The sequence below is a fragment of the Pristiophorus japonicus genome, chromosome 9, assembly GCF_044704955.1.
Source record: "Pristiophorus japonicus isolate sPriJap1 chromosome 9, sPriJap1.hap1, whole genome shotgun sequence".
Lineage (NCBI taxonomy): Eukaryota > Metazoa > Chordata > Chondrichthyes > Pristiophoridae > Pristiophorus > Pristiophorus japonicus.
Genome location: NC_091985.1, coordinates 116851561 through 116870118, shown reverse-complemented (window position 1 = coordinate 116870118; position 18558 = coordinate 116851561). Strand labels below are relative to the sequence as shown.

At 48.6% G+C, this 18558-nt stretch overlaps 1 protein-coding gene and 2 pseudogenes across 4 annotated transcripts in view; 2 read left to right on the top strand and 1 right to left on the bottom strand.

The window, feature by feature from the left end:
- The window catches only part of b3gnt2b (UDP-GlcNAc:betaGal beta-1,3-N-acetylglucosaminyltransferase 2b), a 60627-nt gene extending 56491 nt beyond the window's left edge, over window positions 1-4136 (bottom strand). For 2 of the 4 annotated variants that reach the window (XM_070889738.1, XM_070889739.1), the window contains exon 1: window positions 3932-4136. The gene's annotated coding sequence lies outside the window, so the exon portion shown is untranslated. Of the gene's footprint in view, window positions 1-1509; window positions 1670-3931 lie in introns of those variants that run through there. The other 2 variants (XM_070889736.1, XM_070889735.1) reach the window with 1 other exon arrangement.
- A 6712-nt stretch (window positions 4137-10848) lies between these two features.
- Window positions 10849-11050, top strand: LOC139274269 (U2 spliceosomal RNA; annotated as a pseudogene).
- Window positions 11051-11401: 351 nt separating this feature from the next.
- LOC139274230 (U2 spliceosomal RNA) lies at window positions 11402-11575 on the top strand (annotated as a pseudogene).
- Window positions 11576-18558: the final 6983 nt, after the last annotated feature.

Sequence of the window (18558 nt, the reverse complement as noted above, 5' to 3'; positions counted from 1 at the left end):
TTTTTCCAAAAAATTAGAATAGATTTTGTTTTTCCAAACATTCACTGTCTGGTGAGAGTTGCGGGGAACAAAGTGGAGTATTTGTGAAAACCGCTTAACAACATGGATATATCCTGTTTGTAGAGTATGCATCACATTTCCATCTTAAATTATACTGCGATGATCCCAAAACCAAAAATGTTTATTAGATTGGGCAGTCTCGTAAAATTCTGACAAGGAGAGAAACAGTTTTTCCCCGAGACAAATTTACATGATAATTCTGGGTCACATGAAGCTGTGAAACTTGTTTATAATGCATATATTCAACTATTAGTTATTAAAGAAGGTTCACAACAATTAGTCAAGTACGCATTCTCAGTTTAAATCCCATCATTCTACCATTCACCAGATGCAAGTAAGCATTATACTTCAATTATGTACTACTCAGATAATGCTGAAAAAGGTTCACAACTAAAACTGTATTCACAAAATACTAAATTAAAATTACAACAAATCACTCCTATAAATCTAAGTATCCCATGGTGCTTCATCAAGGGTTTCCATTTGCAACTGAAAAGCTGCGATGCAAACACTGACTTCTCCAAGGGCGCTTAGATGTGGGAATTACCAATTATTCTAAAGCTAAAACTCTCAATGATCAGAATTAAACACAAACATCACACCCGTGGTTCTTACTCTACTCCCTAATACACCAATCTCAAAGTAAACAATCCCTTCAGGACACAGAACAAACTAACTTGTTCTTTGGGCAACATGCGTCTCTACATTAACCTTGAAGCTTATTTTTCTTCTAGTTGCTTCTTTTAAACCTTTCCTCAAAATGTAACTCCCTTACAACAGGGAAGGCAACACTGGGAAACGGCTGTGCAATTAGTCACTGGGAGGCTCAAGCAAAAACTGGATTTATTTGACAACATTTTCTCTCCATCTCCACCCCCACCCCCAATAAACGCAGGGAGTAAATAAAACCCGGGGGGGGTAACTAAACCCGGGGCTAAATTGCCTTGAGCCCTGGGTCTGGGTGATGAACCAAGCGGGGTTCAGATTGTAACCACTCTGCCTTCCCGTCATTTTAAAGCATGAAAAGTCTGGTTTAGAGCCATATTATTGACCATTAATATTGATCACAGACATTGATATTTATCATTAATATGAATACTGTTAAGAAATTGATCAGTGATCACGGATACGGATATTGATACTGATGAGCCGCGGGTTCAGTTGCTGTGAAGCCGATACTCGGATTGCGCAAAGTGCCGCTTCCGGCTCCGAGTCTTGGAAATTAAAATGTTTCCAGAAAATAAACAAACGCGGAAACTCGAGGAGCGTTTCCCCCGAGCGGACCCGACCCGAGCCGCAGCCCGCAAACACGGCCCGCAGAGCCGGCCCGAGCCCGGAGTGGACCCGCAGTCCCATACAAGAGACTGAGTCGGTGTCGTTTAGTGAGCGGGAACCCAGATTCCAGTCCCGGGTGAAGACGCGGATTTCGCAGCCGCTGAAGCAACCTACCTGCCGGCTGCAGCACCAGCTCCCGCCGCGCTCCGGCCTCCTGTCCCCGGGAAAACTCAAAGGCTCCGAACTGAGAGCGAGTCTGAAACAGAGGACGGGGCCTGGGGAGAGGGGGAGGGGCCTGGGAACAGGGGGTGGGGTCAGAGGAGAGGGTCCAGGGAAAGGTGAAACATAGGGAGAGAACAGGAGCCTGGGGAGAGGGGGCGGGGTCAGAGGAGAGGGTGGGGCACAGGGAGAGGAGAGTGGCTTGGGTCCCAGAGAGCCTGGGAAGATGGGGCAGGGCCTGGGGAGAGGAGGAGGGGGTCTCCGGAGGGGTCCGGGGAGAGAAGGTGGGCCTGGGTTAGCAGAAAGGCACATGAGAGTGGGGGAAGAGTCCAGAGAGAGGGGGACGGGTCTGGGAGAGGGGAGGGGCCTTTGGAGAGGAGTGGGGAATGGTCTGGGGAGAGGAAGAGTGCAATGTATTTGCTTCATGGGTTCTTTGCTTAAGAATTCATAGCAATATTTTGCTATTAAGAGCTAGTTGGTTTATTAACAAAGGTTTAACAATCACTACACATTACCAGTTCATCCACTAGGCTCACAGCTGCTTACCTTATTGTGGATGACCTGAATCCAATGGACTGAGGTTTTATTGAGTCTTGTGATATCACATGACTGGCTAAGCCACTCACAATGCAACAACTCTACAACTCTTTTAAATAACTTTAAGCCAAGTACCCCCTTCGATAGAGGGGCACAATGACTAGAACGTGCAAGTTAACAAAAAAACATTAAAGGGAACCTTAACAAATCAAATTAAAATTCTATTCCCTGTTGTAATGATGAACTCCAGCCCTCCAATGCTCACATGTCATGGAAAGTCTTGAGCGTAGACACCACGTGCTCCATCTCTAGGGACACCTAAGCGTGGACGTAGCCGCGGAAGAGAGGCAGGTGGGCTGAAAGACCCCCTTGACCGCCCGCTGCCTGGACAAGTTAATGGTCAAGCACAGGAGCAGTCCCACGAGGAGGCCCTCGAACCTACCCGCTCCCCTCTGCACCGGGTTCCCAAAGATCAGGAGTGGGGCACTGAAGTGCAGCCAGAAATTGAGGAGCAACCCCTTCAAATGATGGAAGAGGGGCTGCAACTTCACACATTGTATAAAAACATGGAACCTCCTGATGCAAAAAATGCAAGCCTATGAACCGACTTTCAAACTTATTGCACGGGACTGCACAAGTCACCAATAGATAAAGGGAGGGCTCCCACATTGAGAGCCCTCCATTGGGGACCCCTGCTTCTTCCGGATGGTAAGATGGTGTGCCATGGCGTGACAACAGCTCCAAAAACCTATGAGCATGCAAACAGGTGCTTACATTAAAATGGGAAGAGGGGGAGCAGCCTAAGGAGAGGAAGCATGACCAGGGGAGGGGGACCTGGGTAATGGGAAGAGGCCTGGGGAAAGGGGGAGGGGTCTGGAGAGGGGCAAGGCCGTGGGAGCCTGGGGAATTGTGGAGGGGCCAGGGGAGAGGGGGCGGGTTCAGGGAGAAGTGTGGGACCTGTAAAGAGGGGAAGGGGACTGGGGAGAGGAAGTGCAGTCTGCAGAGAGGAGATGGGGGGTCTTGGGAGGGACCTGGGGAGAGGAGAATGGATCTGGGGGAAGGGCCTGGAAAGAGGGAAGGGTCAGGCGAGAGGTGGAGGGGCCTGGCGAGAGCGGGAGGGGAATGGAGAGGGGCAGAGCCAGGGAGATTGGGGTCTGGGAAGAGGCCCAGGGAGAGGGGGTGGGACCCGGTCCAGGAGAGAGGTAAGAGTCAGAGGAGTGGGGGAAGGTCAGGAAAGGGGACCGGGGAGAGGGTGAGGGGTCTGGGGAGGGACTTCTGAGAGGAGGGGGAATGGTCTGGGGAGAGAAAGAGGGTCCTGTGGAGAAGGGCCTGGGGAATGGGGAAGGAGTCTAGAGGGCAGAAGGGTTGGGGTATCCTGGGAAGAGGGGGATGTGTTTGGAAAGGGGCGGGGCCATGGGAGCCTGGGGAGAGGAGGTGGAGTCTGGTGAGGGGAGTGACCAGGGAATAGGGGGAGGGGCCCAGGGAGGCGTGTGGAGAGGGGCGGGGCCATGGGAGCCTGGGGAGATGCCCAGGGAAATGGGGAGGGACCTGGGCAAAGGGGCCTGGTAGAAGGGCAAGGGTCGGGGGAGAGGAGGAGGAAGGGGGTCAGGGGAGATGAGGAGGTATTTGAAGAGGAGGAGGGGCCTGTGGATATGAGCGAGGCTGGGGGTGGGCTGCGGAGAGGGGCGGGGCCCGTGGAGGGCGGGGCCTGACTTTCCTCTCAGGCCCCTCCCTCCAACAACGCGCCTGCTCAAGTCCGCGCTCGCCGTCTTCTCTGCACATGCGTACTAAATGAACGTCTAACCGGCAGCTGCATCGCGTGCGCATTCTTGCTCTGTACCTTGTCAAACTCCGGGCTACCACCTATACGCATGCGTAATTCCCACGCCTGCCGCCGTCCTGGGCGCCGCACTGACTGCGACTACATTACACCGACATTGCGCCAGCGCAGCAGCCTGTCCGCCGGTCCGCTTCCGAAACTGCTGGTTGCGTGGATCAGCTTCTTGTAATTGCGGAACAGGATGGAGGGTCTGAACGGCCTCCACTCGCTCCGCCCCGGATTGTGATTTGCAAAGAAAGCTCCGCAATACGCGCCGGATTCGCAGCTGCCGCTGGTTCGGAATTCCTTATTTGGTGAAACACCCAAACACATTAACAGCAAAATGCAGGAGCTGCCACGTGTGTGGCTTTTAAAAACAAGCCAAGCTCCTTTTATTTAAAAAAATCGCTTTGCAATTTGGCTTTTGTTGATTTATATTAATTTCACTGAGGTGGTGAGAGTTGTATTATAAATGAAAAGGAGGATAAGAAGGAATAGCAGTCTGATAGGAGTCACTGAGGATGTTATTGGTGATTCTGAGCAGAACAGGGAATGAAACTGAAAGTTGGAAGTTCACGGGGACGTGGAACAAAGCTGGGCGACAATGACATAAGTTAGGTCCTTAGAGGGGAAACAGAAGTTGGAGATTAGACGGCAGTTGGAAAGGGCAGTGACTTCCTTAAGAGGAGGAGACTCCCCATCAATATTTCGCAATTATCGCCCTGTCAGCTGACTTCTATACCTTGAACATTGCATCAGGACTCTGTTTAAAATTCTGACGGGTTTAGACAGGTTAGATGCAGGAAGAATGTTCCCAATGTTGGGGAAGTCCAGAACCAGGGGTCACAGTCTAAGGATAAGGGGTAAGCCATTTAGGACCGAGATGAGGAGAAACTTCTTCACCCAGAGAGTGGTGAACCTGTGGAATTCTCTACCACAGGAAGTTGTTGAGGCCAATTCACTAAATATATTCAAAAAGGAGTTAGATGTAGTCCTTACTACTAGGGGGATCAAGGGGTATGGCGAGAAAGCAGGAATGGGGTACTGAAGTTGCATGTTCAGCCATGAACTCATTGAATGACAGCGCAGGCTCGAATGGCCTACTCCTGCACCTATTTTCTATGTTTCTATGTTCAAAACGAACAAAGTATTGCATTTATATAGTGCTTTTCATGACCTCTCGAAGGTCCAAAGCACTTTACAGTCAATTATGTACTTTTTAAAGTGTAGTTACTGTTGTTGCTCCATTGGGCGGGCCACATTGTTCGCATGCCTGACACAAGACTCCCAAAGCAAGTGCTCTACTCGGAACTCCGACACAGCAAGCGAGCCTGATGTGGGCAAAGGACACCCTCAAAGCCTCCTTGATAAAATGCAACATCCCCACCGACACCCTGGGAATCCCTGGCCAAAGATTGCCCTAAGTCGAGGAAGAGCATCCGGCAGGGCGCTGAGCACCTCAAGTCTCATCGCCGAGAGCATGCAGAAAGCAAGCGCAGGCAGAGGAAGTGGGCCTGGGAAGGAGCTTCCTTCAACAACTGTCCGTCCCATCTGTGACAGAGACTGTAATTCCTATATTGGACTGTTCAGTCACCTAAGAACTCACTTTTAGAGTGGAAGTAAGTCTTCCTCGATTTCGAGGGACTGCCTATGATGACGTAGGAATTGGGGCAGTTAATTTGTGCACAGCAAGCTCCCACAAATAGCAATGTGATAATGACCAGATAATCTGTTTTAATGATGTTAGTTGAGAGATAAATATCGGCCAATACACTTCAGATAACTCTCCTGCTCTTTGAAATTGTGCCATGGGATCTTTTCCGTCCACGTGAGAGAGCAGATGGAGGTCTCAGTTTAATGTCTTATCTGAAAGACGCCACCTCTGACCATGCAGCACGCCCTCAGTACTGCACTGGAGTGTCAGCTTAGATTTTTGTACTCAAGTCGCTGGAGTGGGACTTGAACCTACAGCCTTCTGACTCAGAGGCGAGAAAAAGAACCATTGAGCCACGGCTGACAAATAATATGCTTGTGGGCAGGATTCTATCTTCAAAGTAAAAGACATCTTTTGCCGTGAGCATTGCACAAGCTTGCATCGTGCAACTACTGCAGTAGGAGTTGATCAATCAGTAAGTGTGGGAACAAAAAGCTCAACAGAGGCAGGACACACTGATAAAGGAGATCTGGGCATCGGTGCAGTTCACACGCCTCAACCATTTCATTTGCAGCTGATATGAGTATTTCTCTGGCAAGCCAGACTCTGTCTCACACTAAAACTCTTTCAAGCCGCCTTAGGTCAGTTGATGTAACAAATCTGTCATGCTTCAGGATTCTTTAGCCATTTTTCCACAGAAAGTTAATTCAGTTAAAGCATGCTTTAAAGGGGTTCAATTCAGAGAAAACCAGCACTGGCAGGTACATATTTAAGTTTCAAGACAGGTTGCCTGAAACCTGACATCCTGAACTCAACAAAATATAATTTGACATTCACTCTTATTCTTGCTGCAATAATTCAATTCATTTGAACTCAGCAGAAGTCAATACCAAGTTAGGCTGGTGGATCCACTTGCAGGACGGGTGGGAGTCAGTTTTGGCTTCTCAATAGTGACACCATAGTCAGGCTTTTAAGAGAAGAGACACAGACACCAAGAGTCAGTTAAATTGAAGGGAGTGAACTGTGTTGGGCAGTACCACAGGGTACCGGCCAGTCTGCAGAGGGAGGAACCCCACTTGTGGTCTTAGCCCACTAAAGGCATGGATATCATGGCACTTGCTCCTGACCCCGTGAATTTTGGTGAGATCAATTTTGGGCACATTTCAGCACTGGTGACGTGCAGCCATGTGGATTGTTGGGGCCTCATATATACTACAGCTACTGATTGTAATGAGAGTTTTGGCTCAGATTAAGCCAAGATGTAAAAAGAAACAATGTATTTGGGTCAGAGAAGTGCACATAATGCCTGGAGCAAAATAAAAATCAAAGAGGAATGGAGAAACCATAATATCATAGGCAGTCCCTCGAAACGAGGATGACTTGCTTCCACGACAAAAAGTGATGAGTTCACAGGTGTTTCAATGAAGGATCTAATATTCCAGATCTCGAACTACATGTTGAAGGGTGGAAGATGCCTGTGCGTGGATTTTTTTTAACGTGTGGTGGCCATTGCACCCTTGACAGAGCTAGGTCTTGGTCCAGTGGCAAGGATTAACCAAGACGACTGGAGACCAGTTCTGCTGCACGGACCTAGTGCGCACACATATCGCAGTGTGGGCTGGCCCGTGCTGCCCCTGGGCCATCGCCTCTTCTGGATCCCGATCACATCCCTCTATGAACTCTTGCCACTCCTTCGCCCTGACCTCACCACTCGTGCTGTACCTGCTTGCACTGCAGTAAGCCGTCGCCCTCCTGCAGCAGCATGCGCTGCTCCCTGCAGTGGTATGCCACCGTGCGCTGCTCCCTTTAATGGCCCTGGCCTGCTGATGCTCTTGTAGGCTGGGACAGCGTCGATTTCCGGACCGGGCCGCTGCATTCTGCTCCCTCTAATGGCCCCGGCCTGCTGCAATAACAGGGAGAGGAGGTGCCACTTTGGCAGCATAACAGATGCCCCCACCCGCCAAGTATGTTCAGATGGAGGAGAGGCAGGACTGATACATTTCTCCTGAACCTCCGCCCCAACAAAACTATCTCAGAGCAGAGGCAAGGATTGGTGCAATCCATCCCTTCTTCCCGTGTGGTAATTCAAAAAGATTTGAGCCATGATGTGGGAAATGTAGCATCTTCTGGGTGGGAGTGTACTGAGTGATTTAGATCTGATCCCTGATCTGTGCAGGGACGGGGTGGAAGTGCTACCATTGATTCTGTTTCCATTTCCAATTTTGCACTTTTGAAATTTCAATTTCTTTTACTCACACATATACTATCATATTTTGATTCAAAGTGTTTAAAATTTACAGCATTTACAGTTTACGCCATATTTGGAAAACAAGCCAGGATAGACTGAATTCAAGCATTACTTGGCTTACCAACTTATGATGTAGCTGTGCTGCCACTTTTGCATTGCTGTAGCATTCGGTCCTGATATGACTCTGGGAAATTAAGTTGAGAAATCCTCACCTCACTTGTGCTTGGCACTGCTTGGATATTATTCCCATGTAGTGTGAAACCTTTCTAAAAAGTGCTGAGGGTGTCTGTTTTTTCCTAATGTTTTGAAGTACTTACACACAGGCAGAGGGTAGGATTATGCAGCCTATGGTTATACCTTGGGTGTTGCCAGATGTGAACTGTAACCTGTGACCCTGTGAACTATACACGGCAACAACCATTCTCAGACCGTTTCAGTGCAACAAAAACAGCAAAAGCTGGAAACACACAGCAGGGCAATTAGTATGTGTGGAGAGAACAGAAACATTTCAAATCTGTGCCATTCATCAGAACCAAAAAATGAATAAGCATATTAATGAACAAATGCAGAGAGGAAGTGTCAGTGAAATTATTGTTCTTTTCATTACTTGACTAGAATTATCCAACAATGAAAGAAAATCATGATGTTAAAGAAACCAGAAACTTGAGCACAAAAATCTAGGCTGACACTCCAGTGCAGTACTTACATAAGACATAAGAATTAAGAACAGGAGTAGGCCATCTAGCCCCTTGAGCCTGCTCCGCCACTCAACAAGATCATGGCTGATCTGGCCGTGGACTCAGCTCCACTTACCCGCCTGCTCCCCATAACCCTTAATTCCCTTATTGGTTAAAAATCTATCTATCTGTGACTTGAATACATTCAATGAGCTAGCCTCAACTGCTTCCCTGGGCAGAGAATTCCACAGATTCACAACCCTCTGGGAGAAGAAATTCCTTCTCAACTCGGTTTTAAATTGGCTCCCCCGTATTTTGAAGCTGTGCCCCCTAGTTCTAGTCTCCCCAACCTGTGGAAACAACCTCTCTGCCTCTATCTTGTCTATCCCTATCATTATTTTAATGTTTCTATAAGATCACCCCTCATCCTTCTGAACTCCAACGAGTAAAGACCCAGTCGACTCAATCTATCATCATAAGGTAACCCCCTCATCTCCGGAATCAGCTGAGTGAATCGTCTCTGTACCCCCTCCAAAGCTAGTATATCCTTCCTTAAGTAAGGTGACCAAAACTGCACGCAGTACTCCAGGTGCGGCCTCACCAATACCCTGTACAGTTGTAGCAGGACCTCCCTGCTTTTGTACTCCATCCCTCTCGCAATGAAGGCCAACATTCCATTCGCCTTCCTGATTACCTGCTGCACCTGCAAACTAACTTTTTGGGATTCATGCACAAGGACCCCCAGGTCCCTCTGTACCGCAGCATGTTGTAATTTCTCCCCATTCAAATAATATTCCCTTTTACTGTTTTTTTTTCCAAGGTGGATACCTCACATTTTCCGACATTGTATTCCATCTGCCAAACCTTAGCCCATTCGCTTAACCTATCTAAATCTCTTTGCAGCCTCTCTGTGTCCTCTACACATCCCGCTTTCCCACTAATCTTTGTGTCATCTGCAAATTTTGTTGCACTACACTCTGTCCCCTCTTCCAGGTCATCTATGTATATTGTAAACAGTTGTGTTCCCAGCACCGATCCCTGTGGCACACCACTAACCACCGATTTCCAACCCGAAAAGGACCCATTTATCCCAACTCTCTGCTTTCTGTTAGCCAGCCAATTCTCTATTCATGCTAATATATTTCCTCTGACTCCGCGTACCTTTATCTACTGAGGGAGTGTTACACTGTTGGAGGTGCCGTCTTTCAGATGAGACGTTAAACTGAGGCCCCATCTGCTCTCTCAAGTGGATGTAAAAGATCCTAAGGCACTAATTTGAAAAATAGCAGGGGAGTTATCTCCGGTGTTCTGGCCAATATTTTTTAAATGGTGAGAAACTATTAAATGTTGGTGTTGAGAGAGATTTCTGTGTCCTCGTATAGGCAACACAGAGTTAGCATGACAGGAGCTGACAACTGCTGGACGGACCATCGCCTAATCCAATCCATCATCAATATAAACATAGCCCCAAAGCAGAGGGAACAGCAGAAGCAGTGCTGCAAAAAAGTTAATGCCGGGGCACTTAAAGACCCAGCTAAGAGAGCCCTATACAGCCAGCGCCTCACAGCTAATCTAGCGTGCCTTGATGACCCTGAGATGCTGAATGCCCACAGCGCTTGGTCTGCCCTCCAGGTCTCCATAACCCGTGCCTGTGAAGAGACACTTGGTTACTCAACCAGAAAACACCAGGACTGTTTTGATGGAAATGATCAGGAGATTCAAGAACTAATAGATCGTAAGCGCAGAGCATTTCTGAGCCTCAAGCAACAACCCAACTCGGGAGCTGCAAAGCAACGTTACAGACGGCTCAAGGCTGAGGTCCAACAAAAGACCCGGGACCTAAAGAACAGGTGGTGGATGGAGAAAGCACAGGAGATACTACAACTGGCCGACAGCCACAATATGCGAGGATTCTTCATTGCGAGGCCACCTACGGTCCAAACTCCCAAGACCCCACCCCACTCCTGGCCAAGATCGGGGAAACACTCATCAAGGACACCGAGGCTGTCAGGGACCGCTGGAAGGAGCATTTTGAAGATCTCCTCAATTGAGACGCTGCCTTTGACTTCAGTGTTCTTAACTCCATCCCACACATGCGACCCACCACCACTTCAGTGAAACCCCAACGCTGCACGAGGTAAGCAAAACCATTAAACAGCTCAAGAATAACAAGGCTACAGGTGCGGATGGAATTCCTGCTGAGGCGCTAAAGTATGACAGAGAGGCGTTGTTGGCGGGGATATATGACCTCATCGTTCTCATTTGAAGGGAGGAGAGCATGCAGGGAGATCTCAGAGATGCAGTGATCGTCAACATCTTTAAAAAAGGGGACAAGTCCAACTGCGGCAACTGCAGGGGAATCGCTTCTCGGCCTTTTGGCTAAGATCATGCGTAACTGACCTGACAGGGGAGTAACCATGATCCCCAACGTGGTTCTCCCTGGATCAGGAAGGTGATTCTCCTATGCTTTTTGGAAATAGGAGGTGGGTGGGGTTGCTGACCCATCCACCTCCATGGCACGAACCTGGTATTGCAGTACTTCCAGGAACGGTGCTTGGGCTCTAGGCCTTTTGGCTAAGAGCATTAGCGCAGGGTGATCCTTGATGTGTGCAAGGTGACCTCTGGCGTTTGTGATCTGACAAAGAATTGGAAAGATTGGCTACGAAAAAATAAAAAAATAAAAAAAAAAAAAAATAAAAATAAAAAAACTGCAGGGGAATCGCTTCTCGGCCTTTTGGCTAAGATCATGCGTAGCTGACCTGACAGGGGAGTAACCATGACCCCAACGTGGTTCTCCCTGGATCAGGAAGGTGGTTCTCCTATGCTTTTTGGAAATAAGAGGTGGGTGGGGTTGCTGACCCATCCACCTCCATGGCACGAACCTGGTATTGCAATACTTCCAGGAATGGTGCTTGGACTCTAGGCCTTTTGGCTAAGATCAAGTGTCGTATCTGTTCTTATCAGTTTAATATCCCCTATGGGGACCAAATATTGAATTGTTTTTTGGAACAGGGAGATGGAACAGGGGCGTGCTCCGTCCACTCCACGCACCGACCTGGTATGTTTCCAGGAACGCTGCAGCTTCCCCTCTCGGCCTTTCGGCTAAGATCAAGTGTAAATAGCGCAAAGTGATCTTTGGCGCTGGAGTTGATCTGACAAGAATGAGAAAAAAAAACTGCAGGGGAATCTCCCTTCTATCAACCACTGGGAAGATTGTCGCTAGAGTTCTCCTTAACCGTCTTCTCCCTGTGGCCGAGGAGCTCCTCCCGGAGTCACAATGCGGATTTCGTCCCCTACGGGGCACAACGGACATGACCTTTGCAGCGCAATAGCTGCAGGAAAAATGCAGGGAACAGCACCAGCACTTATACATGGCTTTTTTCGATCTTACAAAAGTCTTTGACACTGTCAATCGTGAGGGCCTATGGAGCATCCTCCTCTGTTTTGTTTGCCCCCAAAAGTTTGTCAACATCCTTCGCCTGCTCCACGACGACATGCAGACCGTGATCCTTACCAACGGATCCATTACAAACCCAATCCACGTCCGGACCGGGGTCAAACAGGGCTGCGTCATCACTCCAACCCTCTTCTCAATCTTCCTCGCTGCCATGCTCCACCTCACAGTCAACAAGCTCTCCGCTGGAGTGGAACTAAACTACAGAACCAGTGGGAAGCTGTTTAACCTACGCCGCCTCCAGGCCAGGTCCAAGATCACCCCAACCTCTGTTGTTGAACTGCAGTACGCGGACGACGCCTGCATCTGCGCACATTCTGAGGCTGAACTCCAGGATATAGTCAATGTATTCACCGAGGCATATGAAAGCATGAGCCTTACGCTTAACATCCACAAGACAAAGGTCCTCCACCAGCCTGTCCTTACCGCACAGCACTGCCCCCCAGTCTCAAGATTCACGGCGCGGCCCTCAACAACATGGACCATTTCCCATATCTCAGGAGCCTCTTATCAACAAAGGCAGACATTGATGATGAGATTCAACATCGCCTCCAGTGCGCCAGTGCAGCCTTCTGCCACCTGAGGAAAAGTGTGTTCGAAGACCAGGCACTCAAATCTACCACCAAGCTCATGGTCTACAGGGCTGTAGTAATACCCACCCTCCTGTATGGATCAGAGGCATGGACGATGTACAGAAGATACCTCAAGTCGCTGGAGATATATCACCAATGATGTCTCCGCAAAATCCTGCAAATCCCCTGGGAGGACAGGCACACCAACATCAGTGTCCTCGCCCAGGCTAACATCCCCAGCATTGAAGCACTGACCACAATTGATCAGCTTCGCTGGGCAGGCCACATTGTTCGCATGTCAGACACGAGGCAATTGCTCTATGCGGAGCTCCTTCACGGCAAATGAGCCAACGGTGGGCAGCAGAAACATTGCAAGGATGCCCTCAAAGCCTCCCTGGTAAAGTGCGACATCACCACTGACACCTGAGAGTCCTTGGCTGAAGACCGCCCTAGATGGAGAAAGTGTATCCGGGAGGGCGTTGAGCTCTTCGAATCTCAATGCAGAGAGCGTGAAGAGGTCAGGCGCAGGCAGCGGAAGGAGTGCACGGCAAATCAGTCCCACCCCCCTCCCCCCTCCCCCCCTTCCTGTGAAGGAGTCTGTGGCTCTCGCATTGGACTCTTCAGCTGCCAAAGGACTCACTTTAGGAGTGGAAATAAGTCTTCCTCAATTCTGAGGGACTGCCTATGATGATGATGATGCAGGTACAGCAAGCAATTAGAAAGGCAAATGCCATGTTGGCTTTCATTGCATGGGGGTTGGAATACAAGAGTAAAGAAGTCTTCCCACAGGGCTTTGGTGAGACCACACCTGGAGTACTGTGTACAGTTTTGGTCTCCTTATCTGAGAAAGGACATACATGCATTAGACGCAGTGCAATGTAGGGTCACTAGATTGATCCCTTGGATGAGAGTGTTGGCTTATGAGGCGAGATTGGGCCTATACTCTCTGGAGTTCAGAAGAATGAGAGGTGATCTCATTGAGACATACAAGATTCTGAGGGGGATTGACCAGGTGAATGCTGTGTGGTTGTTTCCCCTGGCTGGAGAGTCTAGAACTAAGGGGCATAGTCTCAGGATAAGGGGTCGGCCATTTAAGACTGAGATATGGAGGAATTTCTTCATTCAGAGGGTTGTGAATCTTTGGAATTCTTTGGGATTACCCCAAAGGGTTAGCGCTGAGTCAGAGTATATTCAAGGCCGACATAGATAGATTTTTGGACTCTTGGGGAATCAAAAGATATAGGGATCAGGCAGGAAAGTGGAGTTGAGGTTGAAGATCAGCCATGATCTTATTGAATGGCTGAGCAGACTTGAGTGGCCGAATGACCTATTCTTGCTCCTAATTCTTATGTTCTTACATTCTTATATCCCTCAATCAACATCACTAAAACAGATTCTCTGGTCATTATCATTTTGCTATTTGTGGGAGCGTGCAGCACGACAAATCGGTTGCTATGTTTCCTGAATTACAACAGTGACTACACTTCAAGAGTACTTCATTGGCTGTAAAGCACTTTGGGACGTCTGGTGGTCATGAAAGGCACAATATAAATGCAAGCATTTTTTTCCCTTTTCAAGGACATGTAAACTGCTAAGACTGCAGGAGAGCTAAGGAAAAGGCAAGAAAATAGAGCAAATGGAGAACAGAAAATCTGTGGATCAGGTTTAATCACATCCTTAATGTCACTGTTTTAAGTCAGCTATAAAAAGCACAGCTGTATTTATTTACAGGTACAGCGTCAATGTGGGAAATTCTACTAGCAGGTCGAGTTAGGGTGAGTACCTTCCCCACTACTAAAATACATCAGTAGTATAAATAAAACAAAGGATTCTGTATTAATTGTGACACTATGAAAGCTAATTGAACAAAATGCAAGTCAGAACCTCTAGTTTTGAAACAAATAAGACAATTCATTATTTCACTGATGCCAAAAAAATTCCAGAAGCAGAAAGGCACACACAAACCAAATAAAGGCAGAACATTCAACTTATTTAACATTTTAAATTCCAGGTGAATACCTGGACACACCACTAGATATGGAATAATCCAGGGGGAAAAAAAAACTAAAGAAAATCCTAAGCTTTAAATTCAGCATCAGGAATGGTACAATGATTAACACTTTAGTACAATGAATAATGATTTGTACTTGGAACCACAGCTAAACATTGTTTTTACAAGTCAACTCATAACAGCTCCACAAGTTCCAGTTTTTGTGGTTACGGGGGAGGTAAAGTTTCGGGATAACTTTTTGTTCAAACTACTCCAACATTTTTTTCTGGAAAATAATATGTCCTTACTATACAGTATAAATGCACACGAGGCCCATACCTGAGAGAAGATCACTCTGTGACCAGTAACCTTTATTCAGCACTGAAGTGATGAAGGTGGGTGGAGCTTCCCCTTTTAGACCTGAAAGTCCAGGTTAGGAGTGTCTCCCACAAGTTCACCACCTAGTGGTCAATGTTCTCACAGTGTAAAACTTAGGTCAGTTTACACATGGGTTACAATGACAGTTGAATACATGACATCACCTCCCCCCCAAAGTCTTATTGGGATCACAGGTTAAGTCTCTCTGGTGGTTTACGCTCCCTTGTAGAGCACCTGAGTTGGGGCCCTGGCCTGAGTGTCTGCTATTTGCGGTGCCTCAGGCCTGTCCGGACTGCCCACAGTGACTGGGCTCTCCTTCGCTTGGTTCTGGTGTTCGGTCACCTGTGGAGGAGTGAACTCTACATCGTATTCTTCCACTGTTTCTTCCATGGGGTTGCTAAACCTCCTTTCTGTTTGATCCATGTGTTTGCGGCAGATTTGTCCATTGGTCAGTTTAACTACCAGAATCCTATTCCCCTCTTTGGCAATCATAATGCTTGCGAGCCATTTAGGCCCTGCAGCGTAGTTAAGACAAAGACAGGGTCATTGACATCAATACATCACGCCCTCGCATTCCCGTCATGGTAGTCACATTGTGACTGGCGCCTGCTCTCAACAATTTCTTTCATGGTGGGGTGTATAAGGAATAACCTGGTTTTGAGCATCTTTTTCATTAGCAGCTCTGCGGATGTGACCCCTGTGAGTGAGTGTGGTCGGGATCTATTGGCCAACAGGAGGCGTGATAAGCGGCTTTGTAGGGAACCCCCTTGGATTCTGAACATCCCCTGTTTGATTATCTGCACTGGTCGTTCCGCCTGGCCGTTTAAGGCTGGCTTGAACGGTGCCGTTCTGACATGGTTGATACCATTTCCTGCCATGAAGTCCTGGAATTCAATGCTTGTAAAGCACGGGCCATTGTCGCTGACCAAGGTGTCCGGTAGACCATGGGCGGCAAACATTGCCCGTAGACTTTCTACCGTGGCAGAGGATGTGCTTGAATTGAGAATGTCACACTCGATCCATTTGGAGTAGGCGTCTACTACAACCAAAAACATTTTTCCCATGAAAGGACCTGCGTAGTCCACATGGATGCGTGACCATGGCTTGGCGGGGCTAAGGGGGGCTTCCCTGGGCGCATTGCCCAGCTGGGCACATATGTTGCACCTGCGAACACAAAGTTCCAGGTCTGCATCTATCCCTGGCCACCAAACGTGTGACCTGGCAATTGCCTTCATCATGACAATGCCCGGGTGTTCATTGAGGAGTTCTTGGATGAATGCTTCTCTGCCCATCTGGGGCATGACTACTCTGTTTCCCCATAGTAGGCAATCGGCCTGAATCGAGAGTTCATCCTTGCGCCTGTGAAATGGTTTAAATTCCTCAGGGCATGCCCTGTACGTGGCTGCCCAGTCCCCATTCAGGACACATTTCTTAACTAAAGACAATAGCGGGTCTCTATTTGTCCAGACTTTGATCTGACGGGCTGTCACGGGTGAGCCTTCGCTTTCAAAAGCTTCCACAGCCATGACCATCTCAGCAGCATGCTCGGTTGCCCCCTCGGTGATGACGAGTGGGAGCCTGCTGAGTGCATCGGCGCAGTTTTCAGTGCCTGGTCTGTGCCAAATTGTATAGTCATAGGCGGCTAACGTGAGTGCCCACCTCTGTATGCGGGCCGATGCATTTGCATTTATGGCCTTGTTGTCGGCCAAAAGGGACGTTAGGGGTTTGTGATCTGTCTCCAGCTCAAATTTCCTGCTAAACAGGTACTGGTGCTTTTTTTTTTACGGCATATACACATGCTATCGCTTCCTTTTCTACCATCCCGTAGCCCCTTTCTGCCTGGGACAGACTTCTGGAGGCATAAGCTACCGGCTGTAACTGAACCTTGGCATTAATATGCTGCAACACACACCCGACCCCATAGGACGACGCGTCGCACGTTAAAACAAGTTTCTTACATGGGTCATATAACGTTAACAGATTGTTGGAGCATAACAAATTTCGTGCTCTATCAAAAGCCCTTTCCTGACTGTCCCCCCAGACCCATTCGCGACCTTTGCATAGGAGCATGTGTAGCGACTAACAGCGTGCTCAATTTGGGAAGAAAGTTACCGAAATAGTTCAGGAGCCCCAGGAACGAACACAGCTCTGTCGTGTTACGGGGTTTGGGTGCTCTCTGGATCGCTTCTGTTTTGGACGCAGTCGGTCTGATCCCGTCTGCTGCTACTCTCATCCCCAGGAATTCTACCTCTGGAGCTAGGAAGACACACTTCGCCTTTTTCAGTCGCAGACCTACCCAGTCCAGTCTGCGTAGCACCTCCTCCAAGTTGCGGAGGTGTTCTTCCTCATCATGGGTTGTGATGCTGATGTCGTCTTGAAAAACCACCGTCCTGGGAATCGACTTGAGGAGATTTTCCATATTTCGTTGAAAGATCACAGCGGCCGAGCAAATCCTGAACGGACATCTGTTGTACGCAAACAACCCCTTGTGTGTCATGATGGTGGTCAGCTTCTTCAACTCACTCGCCAGCTCCTGGGTCATGTAAGCTGAGGTCAGGTCCAATTTTGGAAAAGGTTTGCCACCGGATAGCATCGCAAAGAGGTCCTCCATTCTCGGTAGCGGGTACTGGTCTTGGAGTGACACCCGATTGATGGTGGCCTTGTAATCACCACATATCCTGACCGACCCATCCGCCTTGTGCACTGGCACAATCGGGCTCACCCAGTCACTGAATTCGACTGGCGAGATGATGCCTTCCCTCAGCAGGCGGTCCAATTCGCCTTCTATCTTTTCCAGCATCACGTACGGCACCGCTCTGGCCTTGTGGTGTACTGGCCTAGCGTCCGGGTTTATGTGAATCACTACCTTTGTCCCCATGAAAGTGCCAATGCCTGGTTGAAATAGTGAGTCAAATTTGTCCAGGACCTGTGAGCATGATACTCGCTCCACAGAGGAAATTGCATTGACATCGCCCCATTTCCAGTTCATGATAGCCAGCCAACTCCTCCCCAGCAGTACGGGACCGTCCCCCAGGACAATCCAGAGTGGCAACCTGTTCTCTGAATCTTTGTGGGTCACGACTACTGTGGCGCTGCCTAGCACCGGAATGATCTCCTTTGTGTATGTCCGTAGCTGTGCGTCAATCGGCAATAATTTTGGCCTCCTGGCCTTGGACGCCCACAACTTGTCGAACTGTTTGACACTCATCAGGGACTGGCTGGCCCCTGTGTCTAGCTCCATTGATACTGGGATGCCATTGAGGAGCACTTTCATCATTATCGGTGGTGTCCTGGTGTAGGAACTGTATATGTGCTCCACATGAACTCGCTGAACTTCAGCTTCCAGCGATTTCCCCCAGTGTCCATTTGGCCTCGTAGGGCTTACATCATCCCCGTCCTCCTCGGACATCAACCTGGCTGCAGGCTTCCTGCACATACGCGCCAAGTGACCGGTGACGTTGTAATTTCTGCAGGTATATTGCTGATATCTGCCAGCTCTGGCTGTGTGTTTGCCTCCACACCTCCAACATGAGCCGTTGTTGGAAACAAAAGGTCCATTACCAGTCGATCATCTCTGACTGTCTCGAGTAACTGTCCTTAAGCACACCTTTGACAGGTGTTGATGGCCCCATTACTGGCCGCATTGTCCCTTGCGATGGCATGAATCGCTGTTCA